Below are 12,207 nucleotides of genomic sequence, written 5' to 3' on the forward strand. Positions count from 1 at the left end.
GGGTATGTCCGTCTTGGGGCCTTTTCATGCCAAACATTTAGTCAAACTATGCACATCGGGCATCAAACTGTTCAGCGGACCCCTACCTTTCGCATTTAGGCAGTTTCATTTCAGTATATAAGGTTTCGGGGTGGGTAAGATGCTGCAAAACAAAAGCTTGGAGGTGATTTTTTCCAAAATCGTCAAAATCGCCAAATTTAGCAAAGCAGTGCGGCTGGGTATTTCATGCTATATAGATAGGTGTAGCCTTCCTGGAATCGGGGGCATGTGCGCTTTCCAAAAACACGTGGCTTTATGGGGTACACTTTTTTTTGTTTGTTTTTTACGCCACATTCAATGCACCAAATGTGTTGATTTTTACCTTAGATTAAATGACAGAAATGATGGATGGTTTGGGGTATGTTCGTCTTGGGGCCTTTTCATGCCAAACATTTAGTCAAACTATGCACATCGGGCATCAAACTGTTCAGCGGACCCCTACCTTTCGCATTTAGGCAGTTTCATTTCAGTATGTAAGGTTTCGGGGTGGGTAAGATGCTGCAAAACAAAAGCTTGGAGGTGATTTTTTCCAAAATCATCAAAATCGCCAAATTTAGCAAAGCAAAGCAAAGGCTACACTGGACCTATCCTGCCTTTCTAACTACCGTCCTGTCTCTCTCCTGCCCCTAGCCTCTAAACTCCTGGAACGTCTTGTCTTTTCTCGTGTAACTAACTTCCTCTGCACCCATAATCTGCTGGACCCTATGCAGTCTGGTTTTCGGTCTGCGCACTCCACTGAGACGGCCTTATGTAGAGTGGCAAATGATCTCCAGACTGCCAAGGCCAAAGGACGCTACTCGGTCCTCATTCTCCTAGACCTTTCCTCTGCTTTTGATACTGTCGACCATTCTATTCTTATGCAAATTCTCTATTCTCTGGGTATCCGGGATCAGGCTGAATCCTGGTTCTCTTCCTATCTCTCTAACCGCTCCTTCTCTGTCGCTCTTACTAACAAATCCTCTACCCCGGTTCCGCTTAGTGTGGGGGTGCCTCAGGGCTCTGTGCTTGGTCCCCTGCTGTTCTCCCTGTACACTCTCTCTCTAGGAGACCTTATTTCTTCTTTTGGTCTTAAATACCACCTATATGCAGATGACATCCAGATATATTTAGACACCCCTGCACTAACTGCTGATGTCCAAACCCAGATTGGTAACTGCCTCCTGGCTATCTCCTCCTGGATGAACCGACGCCAGCTCAAACTTAACCTAGCTAAAACAGAGCTCATGGTCTTCCCGCCCAAACCTGGCCCTCCTCCTCCTTTCACCATTACTATTGATGGCATGACCATCAACCCTGTAAATTCTGCACACTGCCTTGGGGTTATCTTTGACCAGTCCCTCTCCTTCTCTAACCATATTAATAACACTGCCAAAACCTGCCGCTTTTTCCTCCGCAATATTGCCAAGATACGCCCCTTTCTTTCACAAGCAACAGCTAAAACACTAATCTATGCCCTTATCCTTTCCCGCTTAGATTACTGCAATCTCCTACTAACCGGCCTCCCAGACTCCCACCTCTCTCCCCTGCAATCAATCTTAAACTCTGCTGCCAGGATCCTCCTGCTCTCTCCTAAGAGGGATCATGCTCAGCCTCAATTAAGCTCACTAGCATGGCTGCCTGTCAAGCAAAGGATAGCTTACAAAATCCTTCTGCTAACATTCAAAGCCCTTCACTCCTCTGCTCCTCACTACATTTCTTCACTGGTCTCCCTACATGTTCCTGGTCGTCTCCTCCGCTCCTCTCAGAGCCTCCGTCTCTTTACACCATCAACACCCACTGCGCTCTCTCGTCTTAAACCTTTCTATCTCGCTGCTCCTTACCTCTGGAACTCTATCCCTGAATCCCTCCGTAGGGAAAACTCACCCACTCTCTTTAAGAAAAAACTCAGCTGTTACCTTCTGGAGCACTAAGACATTATTTTGCCCAGTCCTGCGCTTAAGGGCAAATGCCCATACCTGATGCACTCTTACCTTCCAGTTTGTGCCTGTATGTTACCCAACCACTCAGATTGTAAGCTCTACGGGGCAGGGACCTCCTTCCTACTGTGTCTCATACCACATGGCACTTATATATATATATGTATACATATATGTATTTTTTGTATTTATTTATTATATCACTTGTCCTCCCTGTGTGTAATTTTGTATTCTGTAAGACTGTACAGTGCTGCGTACCCTTGTGGCGCTTTATAAATAAAGTTATACATACATACATCACTCATATCGCATGCGTTAAAAAGCGCATTATCGCAAAGCGCTAATTTTATCGCATTGCGGTAATTATCACATAGAAATAATACTAACACATGATTCACAAACACATATGAAGCGTTAAACATGTAAAATGTTGCGATAATTACTGTGAAACTTAAGGCGTCCCAGGAGTAGGCGTTACTGAACAAAATTGCAGCTGGTGATTGTCTGTGGTGACAAGATGGAGTTTGCAGTCGGATTTTTTCAAGTATGATCTTCCTAGAGTGATGCATGCTTGTGTTTTCAGGGAAATGGTAATTTTCAGAACAGTAGTTTTTAGAAAGTAACTGCTACGTGCATAATAGCATGGCGCTAATATCAAGTGCGGTGGAAATAACGCCAAGAACATCGCTTCTTAATTCAGACAAGTGTCATTTTAGTGAATCGATCGTTAACTTGCAAAAAATAAGAAGTGATAATATTTTTAACGTATGCTATAAATAGCACTCGTTTTTTCAAACTTTAGTGAATTGGCCCATAGGTGTGAGTAGTTCTTATAAGGGTAGCTTGTCTTTGAGTTAAATTTTAAATGTTGGCAGTGATATTCTGAAACAATTTGCAATTGGACATAATTTTATATTGGACATATATTTTATGCTTTTTCAATTGTTAAGCCTTTTGTTAATTAGCTCCAGAATTTCTGCAGCTATCTGGTTGTTAGAGACCAATTTAGTCCTTATTTAGTTACCCTTAGTAACTAAGCAGTGCTATAAATGAGAGACTAGAAGATGACTAGGAGCTAGAGATACAGGAATTAGAAAAAAAAGTTAACAACAAAATTGTAGCTTTGAAGAGCAATCATTCAATTAACAGAAATTCAGTAAACAATGTAAAATAATATAGTCAAATCCATGGAGCTCAACAAGGCAGATACATCAAAAGTGGGTAAAGTATCCCCACATTTCAAACTGTTACTAATGCTAGAATGCCCACAGTAAATGCCATCCAGGAAAAGAGAGTGAACCCAGGTTCCACTGTGGATCCTAGTTCCGTTACTTAGACTATTATCACACTATAAATGCCAATTCTGCCTGATACTGCCATATTTGTGCTGTTGCTGACAAAAAGGGTATCTGCCTGTGACAGAAAAATGCACACACAAGGCTTTTTTTGGCTGAAATCTGTGTATAATGACGGCCATAATGTTTTTGTCGGTCACCACACACATCAAGTGAAATTTGCTGTTTGCAGAGCTTTCTGTGTTGGTGAAAAAACTGCCAAGTATGACTCTAGTCTTAGCATGTATTAGTGCAATATGTAGGCTGAATGAGTAGATATTGCCAAACAATCAATAACAATCACCAGAACTGTATATCCAAATGCAACATCCCATTTTACTCAGCAGGTGATAAGTTATAAATTAAAGGGAGTTTCCCATGCATCATAATATAGACAAATGCAAAATAATAATGAAGAACAATACTGTTAAGTGTAATAATAGTTCCTCAGTTACCTTTCAGATAAAGAAGATGGAATCTACAAATCAATAGAATCAATATCTAACAATATACTACTGCAAAAATATCTTGCCGTAACTGTTAGAAATATATCTTTACCTATCTTGAATTTATCAGAATATATGGTTTTCTTGGGATCTCTGTACAGTTAGGGGGTCTTACGGCACATAATATGCTGTCAAGGGGGCTCTGTATGCAAAAGCTGAGTTGGCCGGCAAGAAATCCATATGCGCTATTTTCATTTTGGGGTAGTACATACCACAGACTTTGGTATATCTATGCATATTGGGCATCAAACTGTTCAGTTGTCAGGCCGAGCTGGTCAGACGAGAATGTCACCCGCAAGCACCTCGCACTAGGCTGGAGGCTTAACCTGGAGATGAGACAGGAAGCACAGCAGTGGAGAGAGGCTGGAAGGCCGAGAGACGAAGTACCGTGGAGTAGGCAAAAGAGTAGTCAGACGGGTCCGGGTAGAGGCAGGCAGCAAGGTTCACAGGTCGAAGAAACAGGCAAGGGTCAATAAACAGGTTTCCAAATGGTACTAACACTAGGTAGCTGGTAAAGATAACCGAGCACTGATGGTTATCTATTTTGGCTTTTTAAAGGCCTTCCGTGTAAGGACGCCGGCGCAGCGTGCGTCAATACGCGTGCGTCAATACGCATACGGCAATACGCATGCGTCAATACGCATGCGTCAATACACATACGTCAAAGCGTGTGCGCGCGCCCGCGTCAGTTGCGGCGCCGATGCGCACTGGAACGCACGCGGCGCGTGCGTTCCCCCGGAGATCGCCGGAGACCCCGTGGACGGTGAGTGGCCTTACATTGCCCCCCCCTTAGGAGCGGCCTCTGGACGCGAACCTTAACTTTAGAGCCGTGCCTCCGGTGGAAATCTCGTAATAGCTGAGGTGCATGAACATTTGAAGCAGGTTCCCAGGAATTTTCTTCTGGACCGTAGCCTTTCCATTTAACCAAATATTGGTGTTGTCTACCTCTTAGTCTATAGTCAAGGATATCCTCCACTTCAAACTCCTCTTGACCGTTGACTTGGACAGGTGGGAGTGGAGGAGGAATTCGCCCAGCAAAAGTGTTAATGACCACAGGTTTTAATAAGGCAGAATGAAAAACTGGATGAATACGCCAAGAGTTGGGAAGGTCTAACTGGAAGGCAACAGGGTTAATTTGCTTGATAACCCTGAAAGGACCAAGGAAGCGATGACCCAACTTCCGTGTAGGACAAGATAATTTTAGGTTCGTGGAAGAAAGCCATACCTTGTCGCCGACTTTGAATTCGGGATCCCCACGCCTCTTCTTATCTGCAAATGTCTTAAAGCTTTGCTGGGCTTTCTTGACGGACTCTTGAAGAATCTTGAAGTTCTCCTTCAAAAACAGTAATCGGTCTTTCACAGCAGGAACCGAAATCTCATTGAAGGAGGAAGGAAAGATGGCAGGATGTATTCCATAATTAGCAAAAAAAGGAGATTTCTGAATCGAATAATGAAAATTGTTATTATAAGCAAATTCCGCAAGGGGTAACAAGGAAGCCCAATCATCTTGGCGATAGGTAGAAAAACATCTCAAATACTGTTCTAGGGTTTGGTTGGTCCTCTCTGTCTGCCCATTGGATTGAGGATGAAAAGCAGAGGAAAGAGACACCCTAATTTGTAATGAGCGGCATAAAGATCTCCAGAATTGAGATGTAAATTGAGTACCTCTATCTGAAACAATTTCATCGGGTACTCCATGTAGCCTGACGATTTCTTTTATAAAATGTTCAGACGTACAGGCAGCAGAAGGAAGTTTGGGTAGGGATATGAAATGGGCCATCTTGGTTAAACGATCCACAATAACAAAAATAACAGTTTGTCCCGAAGATAGAGGTAGGTCTGTAATAAAATCCATGGAGATGGAGCCCCATGGTCTAGAAGGAACTGGAAGGGGAAGGAGCGAGCCTAAAGGCTTGGTATGGGAATCCTTGGACCTGGCACAGACATCACAGGACCTGGTGTAGTTAACACAGTCAGTCGTTAATTTTGGCCACCAAAAAAGTCTTTTGGCCAAAATGATAGTCTTTTTAATACCAGGGTGACCCGCCAACTTAGAGTCATGGATGGTCCGAAGGACCTCTAGGCGCAAGCTTTCAGGCACAAAAATTTTATCTTTGAAAAGGAATAGTCCATCTCTAGGTGATAGGTTCAAACCGGGAGGAGGGGAAACAGAAGCTTGTTTTATCCGGTCAATCAAGGAGCACTGGATAGACAAAAAATTTTGTGGCAAAAGAACAGTCTTGGGTAAGGTTGGAGCGGTTTCTTGAGAAGAATGAATTCTAGACAGAGCGTCAGCCTTAAAGTTCTTAGAGCCTGGGCGATATGTTAAGTGAAAATTGAAACGCCTAAGTCTTTTAGCGATGCGAAGGTACTCCAAATTTTTATGGTCGGTATAAACCAAGATAGGATGGAGACTTCCTTCCAAAAGGTACCGCCACTCCTCCAAGGCAAGTTTGATAGCCAAGAGTTCTCTGTCAGCCACATCATAATTCTGTTCAGATTTGTTCATTTTCCGGGAAAAATAGGCAACTGGATGGAGGGTTCCAGACGGAGACATCCTCTGAGACAAAACGGCCCCTACTGCAGATTCTGAGGCGTCAACTTCCAGGATAAAAGGTTTTACGGGGTCGGGATGTTGAAGAATGGGTGCAGAAGTAAAGAGGGTTTTCAACGTCTCAAAGGCTGCTTGGGCTTGATGAGTCCAAAGGAATTTGGTATTAGCCCCGGTCAGTCGAGTAATGGGAAGAATGATTTGTGAGAATCCTTTAATAAACTTCCTGTAGAAGTTGGAAAAACCAATAAAACGTTGGACATCCTTTCTAGAGGCAGGGACTGGCCAGTCTAGGATGGCTGAGACCTTACTTTGGTCCATCTGGATTCCATCAGCGGAAATAATAAATCCGAGAAATTCAACAGAGGTTTTATGAAACTCACATTTTTCAAGTTTAACAAATAGTCCGTGTGAGCGAAGTCGAGAGAATACCTTTTTCATATGGATCCGGTGATCAACTAAGGATTTAGAAAAAATAAGGATGTCATCTAGGTAAATAATAACAAAAATGTCCAAGTAATCTCTGAAGACGTCATTGACGAAGTGTTGGAACGTTGCAGGCGCGTTACAGAGCCCGAAGGGCATGACGAGATATTCAAAATGCCCATATCTAGTACGGAACGCGGTTTTCCACTCATCTCCCTCTCTTATTCTGACCAGATTGTAGGCACCCCTAAGGTCAAGCTTGGAAAAAACCTTTGCCTCTCTGAGTCTTTGGAAGAGCTCTGGGATTAAAGGCAAAGGATACCGATTTTTGATGGTTATAGTGTTGAGATTCCGATAATCAATGCAGGGTCTTAAGGTATGATCTTTCTTTTCCACGAAGAAGATCCCTGCCCCAGCTGGAGAGGTAGAGGGACGAATGAAGCCCTTGGCTAGGTTCTCGTCCAAATAATTGCGTAACACCTTTAACTCAGGCTCTGCCAATGGATAAATACGCCCGAAGGGTATTTGGGACCCTGGAAGGAGATCAATAGGACAGTCATATTTTCGATGAGGGGGTAAAGAATCGGCCCCCTTCTTGTCAAAGACGTCCAAAAAGTCACAATATTCAGAGGGTAAGTTAGGAGGTCTCCCGGAAGGACTCTTTGAGGAAACACAGCACCACTTCTGGCGATCCACAAAGGAGACATGAAAGCAATTAGCGCTGCAGAAAGGGGAAGAAAATGTAATTTTGCCTTTATCCCAATCTACTAGAGGGTTGTGTTTACGTAACCACGGTAAGCCAATAATAATAGGCGAGAGAGGAGAAGTCACCACATCGAAACTTAACACTTCAAAGTGGATTTTATTCACACAAACACGTAGGGGAATTGATTCCTTTATACTAGGCCCGGAACTGATTGGCGAACCGTCGGCCACTCTGATGAGGAGAGGGGATTGCTTGGCCAATAAGGGAATCTTGTGAAGATCTGCAACTTTAGAGTCCAAAAAACAGCCACTAGCCCCGGAGTCCAGGATGGCCGGAAGCACCAGGACCTTGTCTTCCCACTGTAGAGAGAGAGAAAACGTGAGCAGTGGAGAGAAATGCAGCCGGGGTACAAAGGTACTTAGGGAAGGATCCTTACGAGGAGGAGACGGACGAGTTGGGCAGCTGTTGAGTACATGACCAGACAGTCCACAATAAAGACAAAGGTTCAGTCTCCTACACCGAATACGCTCTTCCGGGGATAAGGATGGTCGAAGAGCCCCAATTTGCATAGGTTCGGGTTCTGGAGGAGTTGGAACCCCGGAGTCTACCCGAATCGGGGTGACGCTTTAGGTAGCACCCAGGAAGACTGAAACTGAGTAGTCTTTTCCAACCTTCTTTCTCTCAGACGTTGATCAATCTGGATAGATAGCTGGATAAGAGCCTCCAATGAGTCTGGCACTCCAACCCTAGCCAGCTCATCTTTTAGGGAAGAGGAAAGACCAAGGCGGAATTGATGTTTAAGGGCCGCTTGGTTCCAATCAGTGTCAGCGGAAAGTTTACGGAAGTCCATAGTAAAGTCTTCCACAGGACGGGTTCCCTGTCGGAGGTTCCTTAGGGCAGCTTCAGCTGTAGTTTTACGATGGGGGTCGTCGTACAGCACGGCCATAGCCTGGAAGAAGGCGTCCACTGTTAGGAGGTATGGACTATGTTCCTCCATCAACCGAAAAGCCCATGATTGAGGTTGTCCCCGTAGAAGAGACATGACCACTCCCACTTTAACTTGTTCTGTAGAGTAGGTATGTGGTTGGAGCACAAATAAGAGTTTGCAGGCGTTCACAAAAGTCCTGAAAGCGCTGCGATCCCCAGAAAATTTATCTGGGAGCGGTATCTTGGGCTCAGGGGCTGGTGGACTGGCAGCAGCACCTACAGGAGGTGGTGGAGACGAAACCACAGGAGGCGGAACAGGATACTGTATAGTCTGTAGCTGTTCTTGCACTTCGTTGTAGTCTGCTCGAAGTTCTCTAACAGCGTGAGCGAGGGCCGCGATTTGTTGCGTCAGAGCAGTAAGAGGAGATGCATCTTCCTCTTGTTCCATGGCTCGGTTATACTGTCAGGCCGAGCTGGTCAGACGAGAATGTCACCCGCAAGCACCTCGCACTAGGCTGGAGGCTTAACCTGGAGATGAGACAGGAAGCACAGCAGTGGAGAGAGGCTGGAAGGCCGAGAGACGAAGTACCGTGGAGTAGGCAAAAGAGTAGTCAGACGGGTCCGGGTAGAGGCAGGCAGCAAGGTTCACAGGTCGAAGAAACAGGCAAGGGTCAATAAACAGGTTTCCAAATGGTACTAACACTAGGTAGCTGGTAAAGATAACCGAGCACTGATGGTTATCTATTTTGGCTTTTTAAAGGCCTTCCGTGTAAGGACGCCGGCGCAGCGTGCGTCAATACGCGTGCATCAATACGCATGCATCAATACGCATACGGCAATACACATGCGTCAATACACATACGTCAAAGCGCGTGCGCGCGCCCGCGTCAGTTGCGGCGCCGATGTGCACTGGAACGCACGCGGCGCGTGCGTTCCCCCGGAGATCGCCGGAGATCCCGTGGACGGTGAGTGGCCTTACATCAGTAGACTTCTGGTGTTCATATTTAGGGTGATATGTGTGTATGTAAGACATTTTGTAAGATAAATGTGGCAAAGTGCAACAATTTTAGGCAATTTTCAGAAAATCCATAAAAACTGCTAACTTTAGGAAAGCTTTGCAGATTGATCTTTACACATGTTAGATCCATCAGAATGTGTACTTTCCAAGAATATATGGTTTTCTGGGGTCTCTATACATTTAGGTGGTCTTACGACACATAAAAAACAAGCAAAATGTCTTGTTTGCAGAAGCAGAGTCAGCACCCAAGAAAATTCATATGCACTCATTTTTATTTGGAGTCTGTACACATACTTTGGTAAATCTTTGCATATTTGGGTATCAAACTGGTCAGGAGACCTCTGGCATACATATTTAGGGTGATGTGTCATTTTATGTAAGAAAATTGTTTCTTCCAAAAACATGGTTTTCTTGGTGTTTCTGTACAGGGAGGGAGTCTTAACACGCAGACAGGACACATAATACGCAGTCATGGGGCTCTTTTTGCAGAAACTGCATTTTGTTTGGGGTCCGTACTTTGGTATATCTTTGGTATATCTATGCATATTGGGCATCAAACTGTTCAGTAGACCTCTATTGTTCATATTTGGGGTGATTTGCCTTTGTATGTAAAATACTGTGCAAGATAAATCAGGTGAATTGCAACATATTTAGGCAATCTTTAGAAATGCTGTTTCTGGTAGTTTGGGATAGAAAGAAACACTCAGCCACTTTGGATTTGTCTGAATTAGTGATGGGCAAAATAATTTGGCAGGTATAGATTCGCAGGGCGAAAAGTTTCTGCGTTTCGCCATTGGTGGATTTTTTCACCCCCTGCAATTTTTTTTTTTTACAAACAACATTTTCCCCATTTCCCCGATTTTTCACTGTTTTTTTTTCGGGGAAACTGGACACATATGCTCATCACTAGTCTGAATTTGTACTTTCCAAAAATATATGGTTTTGAGGGGTTACCCTACATTTCTGCAGCTTTTACCCCACATAAAACTGCCATGTGTTTATGAATTAGGTAAAGGTAAGCAATGAAATTAGTGTGCACAAGGTATATTTTGGGGTCTCTAAGTGCCATGTGCTTTGATAAACCTATGTACAGTGTGAAGCAAACTGTTCAGTAGACCTCTGGGGTACAAATTTAGTGTGTTTTATTTAGCTACCTAATGACCTGTAGAAAATAAGATGTTGCATAATGGAAGTTTTAAGGTGATTTTTGGAAATGTCATCAAAATCAGCAAATTTAGGGAAGTTTTGGGGCTAGGCACTTTCGAGTAGAAAGACATGTGTACCCATTTTGAATTTAGGGGATTGTGTACTTTCGAAAAATATATAGCTTTCGGAGGAGAGTGTACATTTTTGTATTTATTCGACATACAGTAAAATGATATAAATGTGTTGCTTTTGCAGGAATGACAGAAATGACAAATGATAGAAATGATAGATCACATGGGGGTATGTTCACCTTGGGGTCCCTACATGCCACATACTTAGGTAAACCTATACATCAGGGGTCTCCAACCTTTATTACTCGTGAGCCACATTCAAATGTAAAAAAGACTTGGAGAGCAACATCATAAAAGTTCATGGGGGTGCCAAATAAGGGCTAAGATTGGCTATTAGGTAGCCTCTATGCACACTATCAGCTTACAGGAGGCTTTATTTGGTAGTAATTCTTGTTTTTATTCAACCAAAACTTGTCACCAAGTCAGGAATTCTAAAATAACTACCTGCTTTGGTGGCAGTGAGAGCAACATGCAAGAGGTTGGTGAGCAACAAGTTGCTTACGAGCCACTGGTTGGGGATCACTGCTATACATATTGGGTATCAAACGGTTCAGTGGACCCCTGGCCTTCAAATTTAGGGTGTTTTACCTTGGTACTTAGTGATATGTGGGTGATAAGATGCTGCAAAATGGAAGCTTTGCGGTGATTTTTGAAAATGTCATCAAAATTGACAACTTTAGGAAAGCTTTAAGACTTGGTACTTTGGAGTAGAAACACGTGGGGAACACAGGGGAATGTGTACTTTACAAAAATATATGGCTTTCAGGGGTGAGCATACATTTTTCGTGTAGATTTTGATAGATCATACGGGGTTATGTTCACATTGGGGCCCCTATATGCCACATACTTAGGTAAACCTATACATATTGGATATCAAACTGTTCAGTGGACCCCTGGTGTTCAAATTTAAGGTGTTTTATCATTTTTTATCTCAGGCTGAGAGCAGCAGAGCCAATGCTATGTGAGCCCTTGCCCTAAGACTTACTGCATATGCTTTGTGAATTATACTAAGCAATTTCTGGGGATATTCTTGCTTGACGCTCCCAAAAACCTAGGAAAACAGAAGCTGTTGTCTTCTCCCAAAAACCTAGGAAAACATTTGCATATGTGGGAGCATGCCGTCCCCATTCCTTTCTCAGGTTTTACACATGACTTAAAGCTTATGCCACACTGGACTGTTTCTTGGCTTATGTGTAAGTACAGGCCAAGAAACAACCCCTTCACTTGCATCCATTCTACCTTGTTGTCTGCACCTGGAGGCAATGAGTAGGCCTGTGTGCAGACACATGGAGCAGATTTTTCGTACCAAAATTGGCTCCATGTGTCTGCACCTAGGTTTATGCAGTGCCCAGAAACAGCCAAGTGTGTAATTACCCAGACTAGTGTTCTATTTGCTTTTACCAGGGGGTCATCTTAATCACTCTGAGAACTTTCCAAATTCCAGAAAAAAGAAGATTGAGATAAGGCGAAGCCCCTACTGTTCACGTTACTTTCCAGGCATCACCTG

This window comes from Xenopus tropicalis, chromosome 5, assembly GCF_000004195.4.
Source record: "Xenopus tropicalis strain Nigerian chromosome 5, UCB_Xtro_10.0, whole genome shotgun sequence".
Lineage (NCBI taxonomy): Eukaryota > Metazoa > Chordata > Amphibia > Anura > Pipidae > Xenopus > Xenopus tropicalis.